This window comes from Argiope bruennichi, chromosome 2 (genome assembly GCF_947563725.1).
Source record: "Argiope bruennichi chromosome 2, qqArgBrue1.1, whole genome shotgun sequence".
NCBI classification, from domain to species: domain Eukaryota; kingdom Metazoa; phylum Arthropoda; class Arachnida; order Araneae; family Araneidae; genus Argiope; species Argiope bruennichi.
This window is the reverse complement of record NC_079152.1, coordinates 129,570,727-129,584,166: the sequence shown is the minus strand read 5'-3', so window position 1 is coordinate 129,584,166 and position 13,440 is coordinate 129,570,727.

The window sequence follows — 13,440 nt, the reverse complement described above, 5'->3', positions numbered from 1 at the left end:
TGATGTTGAAATGAAATGGATGTTATGTCTGGAAAAGGGAAATTGGAGTTTTTGTTGTATTGTATAGAAAGCCAACAGTTTCAAAAAAATTTTCGCTAAAATATTTTTTGAAAATTTATTTGCAAATGAAAATAGGCTTTCTCATTATAAAAAAAAAGTGTAGAAATTATATTGAACTTTCAGTTTCTTCTTCTTTTTAATCCTACAATGTCGATACAGCAAAAAAAAAAAAAAATGCTTTAAAAAATATCTTATTGTAGGTAAGTTTTTAATCAAAAATATCTCAATAATACATATGATAACTTTTATTGATTTATACTTCTATGGTGTAAATTGTGATACAACGATGATGATGTAAATTACGATACGATTACTACACAAATTTAATTGATAGTACATTATCATTTGTATAGAAAATAGCATTTTAAGCAGAAATGACTGTATATGAAAAATTTTTAAAAACATGCATTAATGTTTCTAAGAAGAAAAAAAAAAACATAAAAGTACAAATAACTATAAACACACTATCTACCTTTTAAAACCGAAAATCAAACAAATTCAGTTTATTGATCAATGAGACCGCAAAAGAATTTAGACTTCATCATTTATATTTTGTTTATTTTCTTGAAAAACAACCATCTAGCTCCGAACTGTGTAAGGTGAAGAAAGTACTAATCTTTCCATTCTGTACGGCTAATTACTAGTATAAAATGCTTATATAAAAATAATTAAATCTATATATATATATATATATATATATATATATATATATATTAAGAATGGTTATTGTGAATATTATTGAAAATTATTAAGATATGTGGAATTTTATTTCATGCCCCTGAGTCAAAATGGTGCTGCCCATTTCCATCCAATGTAATTTCTATTTTATAAATAGTTTTCGTAAATTTTATATTCCTTTACTCATTTACGAAACTTAGCGAATAAGCACATTTACGAAATACAAAAATGGCTTGTCTAATCATTGTTTTATTACTTAGGTCCGGAATGCTTTCACATTGCATTCTGATGACTTGCAATGAATGAATGAATGAATATCCTTGTATTTAGCACTGCCGATTTCATTTTATTTCGTACAATAGCCTCAAATCAATTTTTGAGAATAGAAACTTCTATGAAGGGTGTGAAACACGATAACAACAAAAGAAATTATAGTGTTTGGAGGACATTTAACCGAAGCTGTGGGAGAAGTTCATTTAGCATCACTTTTAACAGAATGGACGGATGTTTACTAACCTTGGTGCTCCGTTGAATCTATTGTTTTAACTTCCTATTAAATATTCAAAAGTTCACTTGAAAAGATTTATCAATTAAATGTTTCCGGAAAAAACGGAATGCAGGAGATCCAGAAACATTATTTTAAATACAAAACATCTTTTATATCTCATCAAAGAAAAAAGGCATTTATTTCTTTTAAATAAAATATTTTGTCTTGATTCAAAGAAATAAAGCTTAACAATAATAAATAGTCTTGTTCAAATACAAATTGTACTCATCTGAATGTTGTTAAAGTTATTAACTAAGATGTAATATGCAAGGATATTGTATTAGTGATTTCAAATTTTTAATTCAGAAAAAGTGTCGTTCTTAGAAATGCATCCTAAAATACAGCTGTGTATATCCCGATTTCAATGGATTTATACAGTATGTTCATTTTATGCTTTTTACCACAGTTTAAGAGGATGCTTGTGATTATCATATGACATTATAGTATAGAATTGTATTATCGCGTTTTAATTTGGCATAAAAATAACAATTCCATTCTTTGCAAAGTATTTGGATTTTTTTTCAAACATTATATCTGAATGTTGCATTTGAATGTTTATTTTTAAAAATTCCAATAGATGGCTAATTATCTAATTTTTTCAGTTATTGGCAATATTGTGTAATATGTGCGGAATTACATTTCACAAAAAAACTTGATGAATCTTGCTATTAAAATAATTTTATTATGCCCATTCATACTTTTACAATTAATTTGAAAAATGTACGAACGATCAATAAAGGAAAATCAAGTGATAAAATGATTTAATCAATATTTTGTTATTATAATTAGGTTTAAAAGTAAAGAAAAAAACTAGATAAATATCAGTTTCAAACACTGAAATGAAAGAGAAAGTTTATTTTATTAAAATGCATTTTTTTATTTTTTAATAATATAAAACACAATAATGTCTTATATTATTCAATTTTATTAACAACACATCAATAGTAAGCACTGAAATCGAATACTAAGTGGTCGAAAATATTTCGATAGAATGACGATTTAGTTATAAAAGAACGATCCGAATTTTATCAAGGAAAAAAAAAATGGGTTTATTATACAAGCATTCTTCTTGCACCTATTAATGATGTCAGCAGTGTATCTTTACTTTAGCTAAGTAATTATAATGTCCCATTTTAAAGTTATAGGATTTTTTTATTTCTATTTATCTTACGATCAAAATATTTAACTTCGGAGGTTAATATACCAGGAAAGCAATCCTCACTTCCCAACACAATTTCGAATCAATAAGAACTGTATTTAGTGGCATTCATTTTACTGAATATCTTTAAACACTGATTTTAGTTCATTAGTTTATAACAAAGCAGCATATTACAGAGATGAAAATGAAAGCTATACATCTTTTAGAAAAAAAAAATATTAAACAAATTCTGATAATTAATAGTTTGAATAAATGGAGCATAAAAACAATGAAATCCACAAAAATAGACAGACAAATCATAATGACAGGTTCTTCCACGAAATCGAAATTACAAGCCGAAGTTTGAGTCTTTGAGTATCTAACAAAGGAATTCATATCAGTATAAAAATAAATATACTTATTTTTTTTATTGAAAATTCAGGTTGACTCTATTAAAGGGATACAATACATTGATTTATATTTTATAAGAGTCAAACTGTTAATTTTTTTTTTATGAAATTTCTTTATTTTGACTTTTATAATTATTGTGGCCAAATTTCAAAGCATTACCTTTAATATTGCAGTAGTTATTTAGATTTTGGTTTTCTATACAAAATGAAATAAGCAAATAAGAATTGCAAACGGATTTATTCCATATTAAGTCTTTCATTACTATCATATATCTAAAATTATAGGGATCTTTTCTAGTTTAAGATAGATCTTTCAATTTATTTATAATGGTTTATCATTATTCTATGCATGTAATAAGTATTCAGTGGCTTGGTTTTCTATACATAAAATGAGCAATAGTAAATTTCTCTTCCTTTTTGCTATAGAAAATAATAAGAATTTATATTTATTTTAAAATTAGATGTACCTTTAAATCCATGAAGAGTTTTGGGTAACATATTTTAGTAAATTTATAACTATATTTTGGAGTACAAATATTCATACTTGAAAACAATAGTCGGGAATTAAAATTTTTAAACTTTACAGAACATGCAAATTAAAATGACTTTATCTTTGTCCTAGAATATTTTATTTGAATGTTGCACTATAAACATATTTTCAATAATACTTGAAATAAAAATAATGTTGAAAATGTAATGTGTCTAGTTAAAAATTTACTGAATTTCAGTTGAAAATGCATTAATTCCTGAAACCCTCTAAAAATCATTTCAAAAAATGTAGTCTAAATGCCAAAGTTTTTTTAAACATTCTATATATATAATAAATTGCAATGAACATCAAGTTTTTTTCAATTAAAAAATGGCAGAACATACACTTAAAATCTATAAAAAGCATGTTTTGGAAATTATGAAGTTAGAAATAAGGTAACTTTTTATAATCTAGAAATCTTAAAATCGATTATATGGAGAAGATTGCTTTTTTCAAACGCAAGATAAATTTATATACAGCGAATTATAAATAATATAATAAAATACATATTTTCCCATCTTTGTTTTCTGTATGATTTCAAAGTATTATCTAGTTGTAAAATATTTTTTTCTTATTTTATTCCTCTATTAATCAAAAATTAATTTATAACATTTTTCATGTTTTATGAGGATTCATCCAAGTATGAACTTCTTCTTTTCCTGTTACGATATAAAAAAAAAAAAAAAAAATACTTCTGAAATTCAATTTCCCCAGAAATCCTAAGCAACAACGCAAAATACTATCATTTTTCAGAGGCAAAATAATAAAACCCTCATCTTCAAGATCCTTATCTTTCGATTAATCGTAGTGGTTTCCGGTTATGATTAGACTAGTGTCCCATTCTTTTGTGGACATTCAAAAGTAACTTTTTTTTTTTTTCCGCATTAACATAGATCTCACCAATAATCTATCAAGAAACGGTTCCTTTAATTTTGAGGCCATGGACAGTGGTCGAAATCGGCCTGTTAAAAGCTCGTTGCCGCATCCTTCCGCTATGGTCAGCATTTGCCCATAGGGACGCTGGGAAAAAGCATTATTTGAATGGCTATTGTGCAAACGCGTTTATGTCTTTTTGTTGAATGCTATTTATCTGTAGTTTTCCTAAGTGGTTTGTCGTGGTCGAAGAGGTTTGGGACAAAAGACCGTTTAAAATTTATGGGGATCAGTAACTGTAATGGGTGTTAACGGAGCTTGTAATTTTCCGCAATAGTTTATTCAAATATTGCGAAAATGAGCTCTAATTAGGAATTTTAGAGTGGAATATATAGTTTTTCGAAAGACCACTTCGTATTGTTTCTATTAGGTAAAAAAAATAAATTAAAATGGATTTTGAAATTTTATTATCAAATAAATCATTTTCCACAGAGCTGGAAGAAAATAAAATGATTTTATTTAAGTTATCTGCGTGCTTGATCTGATTTTCTCCCTTATAAATGAATTAATATAATTTGCATGGAACAGGTGGAATTTTTCATTGAAAAATGTAAGATTACCTGATTAATAAATATCAGGTAGCTCGAATTAATTTTATATTCTTTATAAAACGATCGAAGGAAAGTTTATTTCGTTAAAACAACTTAAATAAATCAATATACTAATAATGATAATGGATAAATTACGTTGCATTATTTTTTAAAACATCAATAATCCTCACGCTGTTATAACTTCACTTGTTTTGAGAATTCTAAAACATAAGTTATTTTTCTTAAAAATTTTAATCAAAAAATTATATTCCGCCTTATAACATAGTTAACATATCAGCATTATATATTATTTTTCGAATGACAATTTAATTTTTTCATGTCCAATTTAGAACATTTTAATTCTAAATGTTCTTCTATGCTTAACATGTTAATCACTAGTGACTAATACTGAATTTCCCGTTCGAACTATATCAGTCACCAGTGACTGATTTTGTAATTTTCGGGCAAGCCATATCAGTCACCAGTGACTGATTTTGTAATTTTCGGGCAAGCCATATCAGTCACCAGTGACTGATTTTGTAATTTTCGGGCAAGCCATATCAGTCACAATCACAATTGACTGGCAATATAACTTCTATTATAAATTCAGACTACATTTATCACTGTTGATTAATAATATAAAAATTAAAATTTATATTCTCTCAATAAACTTTAATTTTAAAATCACACAATAATTCAACTAAATGCGAATTTTTTTGTCGCAATTTTACATAAATCTCCTGTTTTCAACTTATCAGAATAATCGTGTATCTCAAGTTAAACGGCAATGATGCCAAAATAGGACTGATCTTTAATATGTTTAACAACCTCGCGTGAGCCTAGTAGCAAAGTTTCGATTTCGAGGCCTAAACTTGATTCCACTATATTTCCGTCGTGTACCCTTTCCAAGTACCTGGTTCACATCGTTACAACAATATATGGACCTTGCTTTTGACCAACCAACGTACCACCTCAGGCGTCGCCTACGTCTTCTGACCGAAGTTCACAATTACGAAATCGATCCATCCCAAAATAGCCCTTTTAGAGTTTCCAAATGTTGTTGAAAGAAAATTAAAATGAAAGTTAAACTTAAAATACCATTTTGAAGTATGATTACAAAACCAATGACCAAAATCTAATCCAATATTCCAGTCATAATAATTATACTAAATGTTTCCCTGCAATTAGGGATTGCAATACCGGTATACCGGGATACCGAATACCGGTATTTTGAGCCATTTGTACAATTTTGTAATACCGGTATTCACAAGTTTAAATACCGGTTTTTCGGTATTTACTAGAAATTTTTAAAATTGTCTCCACTATATGTTCAGGGATCGAGAACATAGCAAAATAGTATACGTTTTTGTTTTCATGTCTCCCTAAAGGACGAAACTAATTAGCTAATTAATGGGTTAATTAATTGCTTAAATCTAAATTAGCGAAACAGGGATTATCCCTGAAAGAAGATATTGTATCCGTAACGACTGATGGAGCAACAGTTATGAAAAAGTTGGAAAGTTGATTGGTGCAAATCAGCAATTGTGGTATGCACATGAAATTCAGTTAGGAGTAAGGGATGTATTATACCAAAAAAAAATAAAAACAGAAGAATTCAAATACTGTGGATATAGAAACTTCGGATTCCAACTTTGAGGAGAGTAAGAGTGACAGTGATATTGACAGTGAAGATAATGACAATGCAATTGTTGAAGAAGATATTGCTAATGAGGATGAAATATTAACCATCAAGAATTGTTTCCTTTAATTTATAAAGTTCGAAAAATCGTTAAGATATTTAAACGTTCCCCTGCAAAAAATGCCATATTACAAAAATATATACTAACTGAAAGTAAAACAGAATATATGTTAATGATAGATTCTAAGACACGTTGGAACAGTTTACTCCTAATGATGGAACGATTTTTGAAATTTAGAAATCCTATCCAAAAAGCAATAATCGACTTAAACCTGTAAATTAATTTTTCAGATAGTGAATTCGACTTAATATCCAGAACTATATCAGCTCTACTTCCAATAAAACTGACTATAGAGGCATTATGTCGGAGAGATTTTAATTTATTAACAGCTAATGAAACTATAAATTTCATGTTGTAGTCATGAAAGAACAGCACACATCACTATGTGAAGAATTATATATTACATTGAAAAATCGCGCAGAAGAAAGGCATACCGAAATAGAAAATGTCTTATTGTATTTACATAATTATAAGGATTTTAAAAATAAAAATGAAAAAGAAGAAAAGAAAATAATCAATTCAAATCTGATTAAGTTTATATTAAATTTTCTTAAAATTTTTTGCCCACAAACCTAACCACATTCAGAAGAATTCGTTTCATTAATCGAATATTATGTTGACACTCATGTCGATAGTGAAAAGGAATTGTCTCCTGAACAAAAATTAGAATTAGCGATAAATAAAAAAAAATAATTCAACTAACCAAAATACAATACAGAAATCAGCTATATCCAAAACCATCCGACGAGAAATTGATTTGTTTGAAGATGATGGATTTAGAGGTAAATACGTGGAAAAAGTATATCGCGCATTGTTACCAGTATCACCAACTAGCGTAGATGCCGGAAGAGCGTTTTCGATAGTTGGAAATTTTTACACAAAATTACTTTTCAGGCTTAAAGACAGTACAATTGATGTATTATGTATTTTAAGATCACATTTCAAAGATTTTTAATAGTGCCATAGACTGAATAGTGATATTTACACTTTTTTTGTGATTTAAATAAATAAGTTGTTCCTTTACTTTTTTGTGATTATATATTGTTATAATTTATAAGTTACATATTATTTTTTGTGATATTTGCACTCTCTTATAAAACTGGCAAATAAAACAAAGAAAAATCTGTGTTTTCTTTCTTGTTCTAAAATTTCTAATACCGGTATTAAAACCGGTATCCCGGTATTCAGATCTAAAAAATACCGAATACCGGTATTGAAATTTTGGTCCGGTATTGCAATCCCTACCTGCAATAAACGAGTCTCACACCGTTGTGCTTAAGTTTTTTCTTATGAATAAAGTAGTAAGAATAAAATATCTCGTCATTACTATGCATCAGAAATTTGAGAAATAAAGAAAAGAATATATAATAATTATAAAAGAAATGAAATTTTATATATTTTAATAGATAATTTTTATATATATGAATATATATATATATATATATATATATATATATATATATATATATATATATATATATATATATATATATATATATATATATATATATATATATATATATATATAGTCTTTTAGAGGCAATTTTTCTAACTTATCTCTTTTCTTAATAAAACCTTTTTCGTTTTACACTCAACAATTTTTTGTTTAACTTGTATACTTATTGACTTGTTTTTTATTTTAAATTCTTCTATACTTGACTGGATTTTGGGCTAAATGTTAATTTCATTAAGTTTTACTAAAAGATAAAAGTAGGAATAATAATTTTCCAGATACAGAATTCCATATCAAATAATAAAATTCAATTACTATCTCATAATTTTGATAAATATGATTAATTAGTCTATGCAGTAAATCAATATGATGTAGAACTATTTGTAATTAATAGCCAATTAACATCGGAATGATTGCTTTCTACCAATATAGTATTGAATATATATGATATAGCTTGTATACTTAAAATGGTCAAAGTCTACTTCATTTTGAATGAAACTACCTAATCAAGATTTAATCATTTCGTTTCGGAATTGGCTTAGCTCTCAGGTACTTTAAAATTATCCTAGTATGTAGTGACTTGTCAAATGGGAGCGAAGAATTACTGTTCAATAATTATAAGCTACGATATTCAGTAGGTAGATAATTAACTTTTATCTTTGTAAAATTCTATGAAATAATTCGAATAATTTAAACAGATATTATTGACAGTTCGAGATTAATTATACTGTCATTTAATACAATAATCCAAATAATGTTAATAATATCGAACATCCGTGATTATTATTTGACTCCATCAATTTTAATTTTCTCTTTTAATTAAAATTTATTTTTCTTATAAAAGTATTATAAATAAAAATTCTGTTATTCAGATTAGTTGTATCTTCGATTTAAAAATGACTTCTTTTGAAAATGTGAATAGAGCAATATTGAATCTTAAGTAATATATATAATATGAGTATTAAGTAATGAATATTAAGTAATATATATAATATATATATATATATATATATATATATATATATATATATATATATTATTCATGAATAAGAGCTTTTACATTGGAAATAAAAAAAAATATATTCAAAGTATTTTTCTCTCTTTTTTAGAACAATGCTTCATTTTTTTTTTGTATATTAATCTTATCAGAGAGCAGTAACTTTAGTATAATATTTTGCCGTCAGTAACGAATAGCGTAAACATAAATGAATTGTTGTTTGCCATCAATTACAACACATGACAAATGACGTATAAAATTCACTGAAGCAAGTATTCAAGATTGTTGAAAAAGGAGAATATTTGTTAACATTGTAATGCATGTAATATAAAACATAAAATAATATAAATACTACATTGTAATCCATGTAGTATTCAAGATTGTTGAAAAAGGATAATATTTGTTAACATTGTAATGCATGTAATATAAAACATAAAATAATATAAATACTACATTGTAATCCATGTAGTATTCAAGATTGTTGAAAAAGGAGAATATTTGTTAACATTGTAATGTATGTAATATAAAACATAAAATAATATAAATACTACATTGTAATCCATGTAGTATTCAAGATTGTTGAAAAAGGATAATATTTGTTAACATTGTAATGCATGTAATATAAAACATAAAATAATATAAATACTACATTGTAATCCATGTAGTATTCAAGATTGTTGAAAAAGGAGAATATTTGTTAACATTGTAATGCATGTAATATAAAACATAAAATAATATAAATACTACATTGTAATCCATGTAGTATTCAAGATTGTTGAAAAAGGAGAATATTTGTTAATATTGTAATGCATGTAATATAAAACATAAAATAATATAAATACTACATTGTAATCCATGTAGTATTCAAGATTGTTGAAAAAGGAGAATATTTGTTAACATTGTAATGCATGTAATATAAAACATAAAATAATATAAATACTACATTGTAATCCATGTAGTATTCAAGATTGTTGAAAAAGGAGAATATTTGTTAACATTGTAATGTATGTAATATAAAACATAAAATAATATAAATACTACATTGTAATCCATGTAGTATTCAAGATTGTTGAAAAAGGAGAATATTTGTTAATATTGTAATGCATGTAATATAAAACATAAAATAATATAAATACTACATTGTAATCCATGTAGTATTCAAGATTGTTGAAAAAGGAGAATATTTGTTAACATTGTAATGCATGTAATAATTCAAGTTACCGGAAATTAACACTACATTTTCATGTGTTATTCTGCTAAGGAAATAGTATAAAAGTAATACAAACAAAAAAATTGTTTGCTAGAACAGAAGATTAAAAGTTTAAACTCTTTAAGAAAAAACATATTTTAAAATTTAAAACCATAAATTTGACATACTTTTCGCCTTTAAAATAAAGTCAAATTTTTCATGCCAGTAAACTAAAGCAAATAAAATAACTATTATGCAATAATAGAAGATCAAATTGCAATATCTTTTAAATCCTTTAAAAGTTCAAACAATTAACACAGAAAGAAAAACACTAAAAAAAAGACGCTCCAGTGATTATCGTTTTGCTCGGTATTTAGAAAAACTTTCTCCTGCAAAAGTGGTCACTTTCTAATTCCTACACAATAGACGCTGCAGCCGCTATTGAAAAGACCCATCTTCATAATCAGATAGGCTCTCAGCCCGACTTGGCCCCGTTTTCAACTAGGGAAATCGGTGTCTGTATGGCGGCAGGAAGCAACAGCATAAAGAGTCGGTTTCTAGGCGTTAAAGATGTCGAATTGAAGAAACGCGTTCTTTCGGACAATGCATTTTTACCGGAGCCGTTCAAACATTACCAACTATGTAGGTCAAAAAACGGTTTGTGGGTTTTATTTTTTATGTGTGTTTGTGTCTCCCCACACTGTAGTGTGCGAACATCATCATCACACTCAGACAGTTGCCTTAATCCATTTTGTTCAACAGAATTCGTTTTGATATAAAGGAATGTCGAAATCGCTGCTATACAAATCCCAACTATTTCTCCTATCTGGTGTGGGATAATGGTAACAATATCAAAATTGCGTGAGCAAGCATTTATATTAATGCTACATGTTTGATTTGTGAATACGTGAGGTAATAATATAGCTATTTTTACAAAGCAAATACAAAATTTTCAAATAAATTTACTTTAATTATGGAGTGCAATACCTGATGTAGGAGCTCTGGTTATATACTAATTTGTCCTAAAAATGAATGGCATCAATTTGCAGTATACACATTTGTCACTTTTTTAAATGTAGTTTTAATTAAATTCTTTACTAATAATAAAGATGACTGTATATGTGTTAACACTCTACAGGTTAGACCACTTAACTTATCAAATTTGGCACATATACACTCTGGAGGGTTCTAATTTGCATTCTGAACAATTTTTGAAAAATTTTAATGTAATAATTAACAATAACAATTTTAATTTGACTATTTAAGAATTTTAGAATTATATTATTAAAAATTAAAGCGATTTTTTTTTAGTTTTTCCACTATAACTTTAGAAAATATTGTGGTATAAAAATAATTTTAATTAATATTTCAAAAATTATCTTTTTAATGATAGCATCTAGAATAATGCATCATTTTTTCTAATTTCAATTGATTTTTTTAAAAAATATTGTAAGTACATTGTATATTTTATTGTTGAAGTAAAATGAATTCTTTTTCATTCTTCCTATTAATATTTAATCCTGACTTTTAAACTTTTAGATTTTTAAACTTTCCTTATACTTACAATTATGATTTATCTTCAGAATCAAGTTATGGCGGAAAAGTTTTAAATTGTGTCAATTTTAAGCACTACTTCTTTTTCAATTGATACAGAGATGAAATTAAAGAAGTGCTCAGAGCACAATGAAGAAAACAATGTAAGGTTTCTAAAATAGTATAAATTATATGTCTATCAAAATGTGAAGCTTGAAAATATTTAGCTAAGGACTCTGCATAATATTTAATTGAAATTTCTAGCATTTATTTCCAGCGAAACAACTAGTTGCCAAAGATAGCTAATAAATAATATCGTTGCTCACTCATTATTTATTGGGTTTAAAACGTAAAACTATTAAGAAAGAAATTTTCAGGAAATAACTTCCAATTTATAATTGCTTAATTTCATTTTAAAAATCATATTTTAAATTATTTCCTATGGCTCTTTAACTCAATTATAATACACGTACAGTTGAGACTAAAAAGGTTGGTAAGTGAAATAAATATAATATAATTATTAAGATATTAGGTAATAATAAGGTAATTATTAAGAGATTGTAAAAGCCAATTTTAGTAAAAATGCTTATATCTGAAAAGTTAATTATTTCTTAGCTCAATTTTTTTGAAAACATTTAATGGGAATATAATTTACTTTTTCTGCAAATTTAAAATTATTTCAAAGCACAAACTATTTCAAATATTTTTTTTTAAATATCTTGTATGTATTCAATAATTTTTTTACGTAAATCGTTATATAAAAATTTTACTATGAAATTCATGGGCAAATTTCAAAACCACTGACGTTTTAAGATTGATTCTGTGTGTTCGAAATAGGCATGTCTTTTATGTCACATATAAAACTTTTACTACTTTTTAGTGTAAATTTGGAGCATCCTATCGTCAGTTACCTAAACTGATTTCAGTTCCATCAGCTTTAAAATTTGTAGTTAAAAATAATTATTCTAAACTTCTGGGACAAATTAAATTGTTTTTATTGATATGAAAGTTTAGTTCTTTTCATTGTTATGCAACCAGTTGATTATTCAAATAACTCAAGCAGTGCCATTCAAAAAGTTGTTAAAATAAAAAAAAAATTTACTAACATAAATAAATATCATATCGATTAAATTGAAAATTTGTTGAAGTTATAAACTCAATAGCCTAATTAAGAGAAGGATTTCCTAATATATACCACTAAAGGCCGCGAAGCGCTTAAATCGGCTGTTGTCGAAATGTCTGATTTTCCGTCTGTGTACATAGTTTCCGTCCATGTGCAAAGTTTTGTATTTATTTTGTAATTTAGGAGAAGTAATCGAGTCTTCATTTTGTATCTATTCTTTCTGACCAATTAGATAATGGAAGAGATAAAACATTTTTTTTTCTTTCTTGATGTGATTTTGAAAGTTGGTTTCCGCTTTCAGAGAATCAGATGAACAAACAGGAATATAATTCAGTGATGGATTTGATTTAAGTCTGGACACAGATCTGCAGCTGCAGCTGCTTACCAAAATGCATCCACTTTTCAGTTCGCCAGAAACTAAAGACGACAGATAGTTAAAAATTTGGTACGTACTTCCAATTCTAGACACTGAACCATTTTTCAAATTTCAACTATTTATCTAAATACTTTTTTGAGTTAGTTTATGATATGTACATGGACGGAAAGATAGACAAATATTT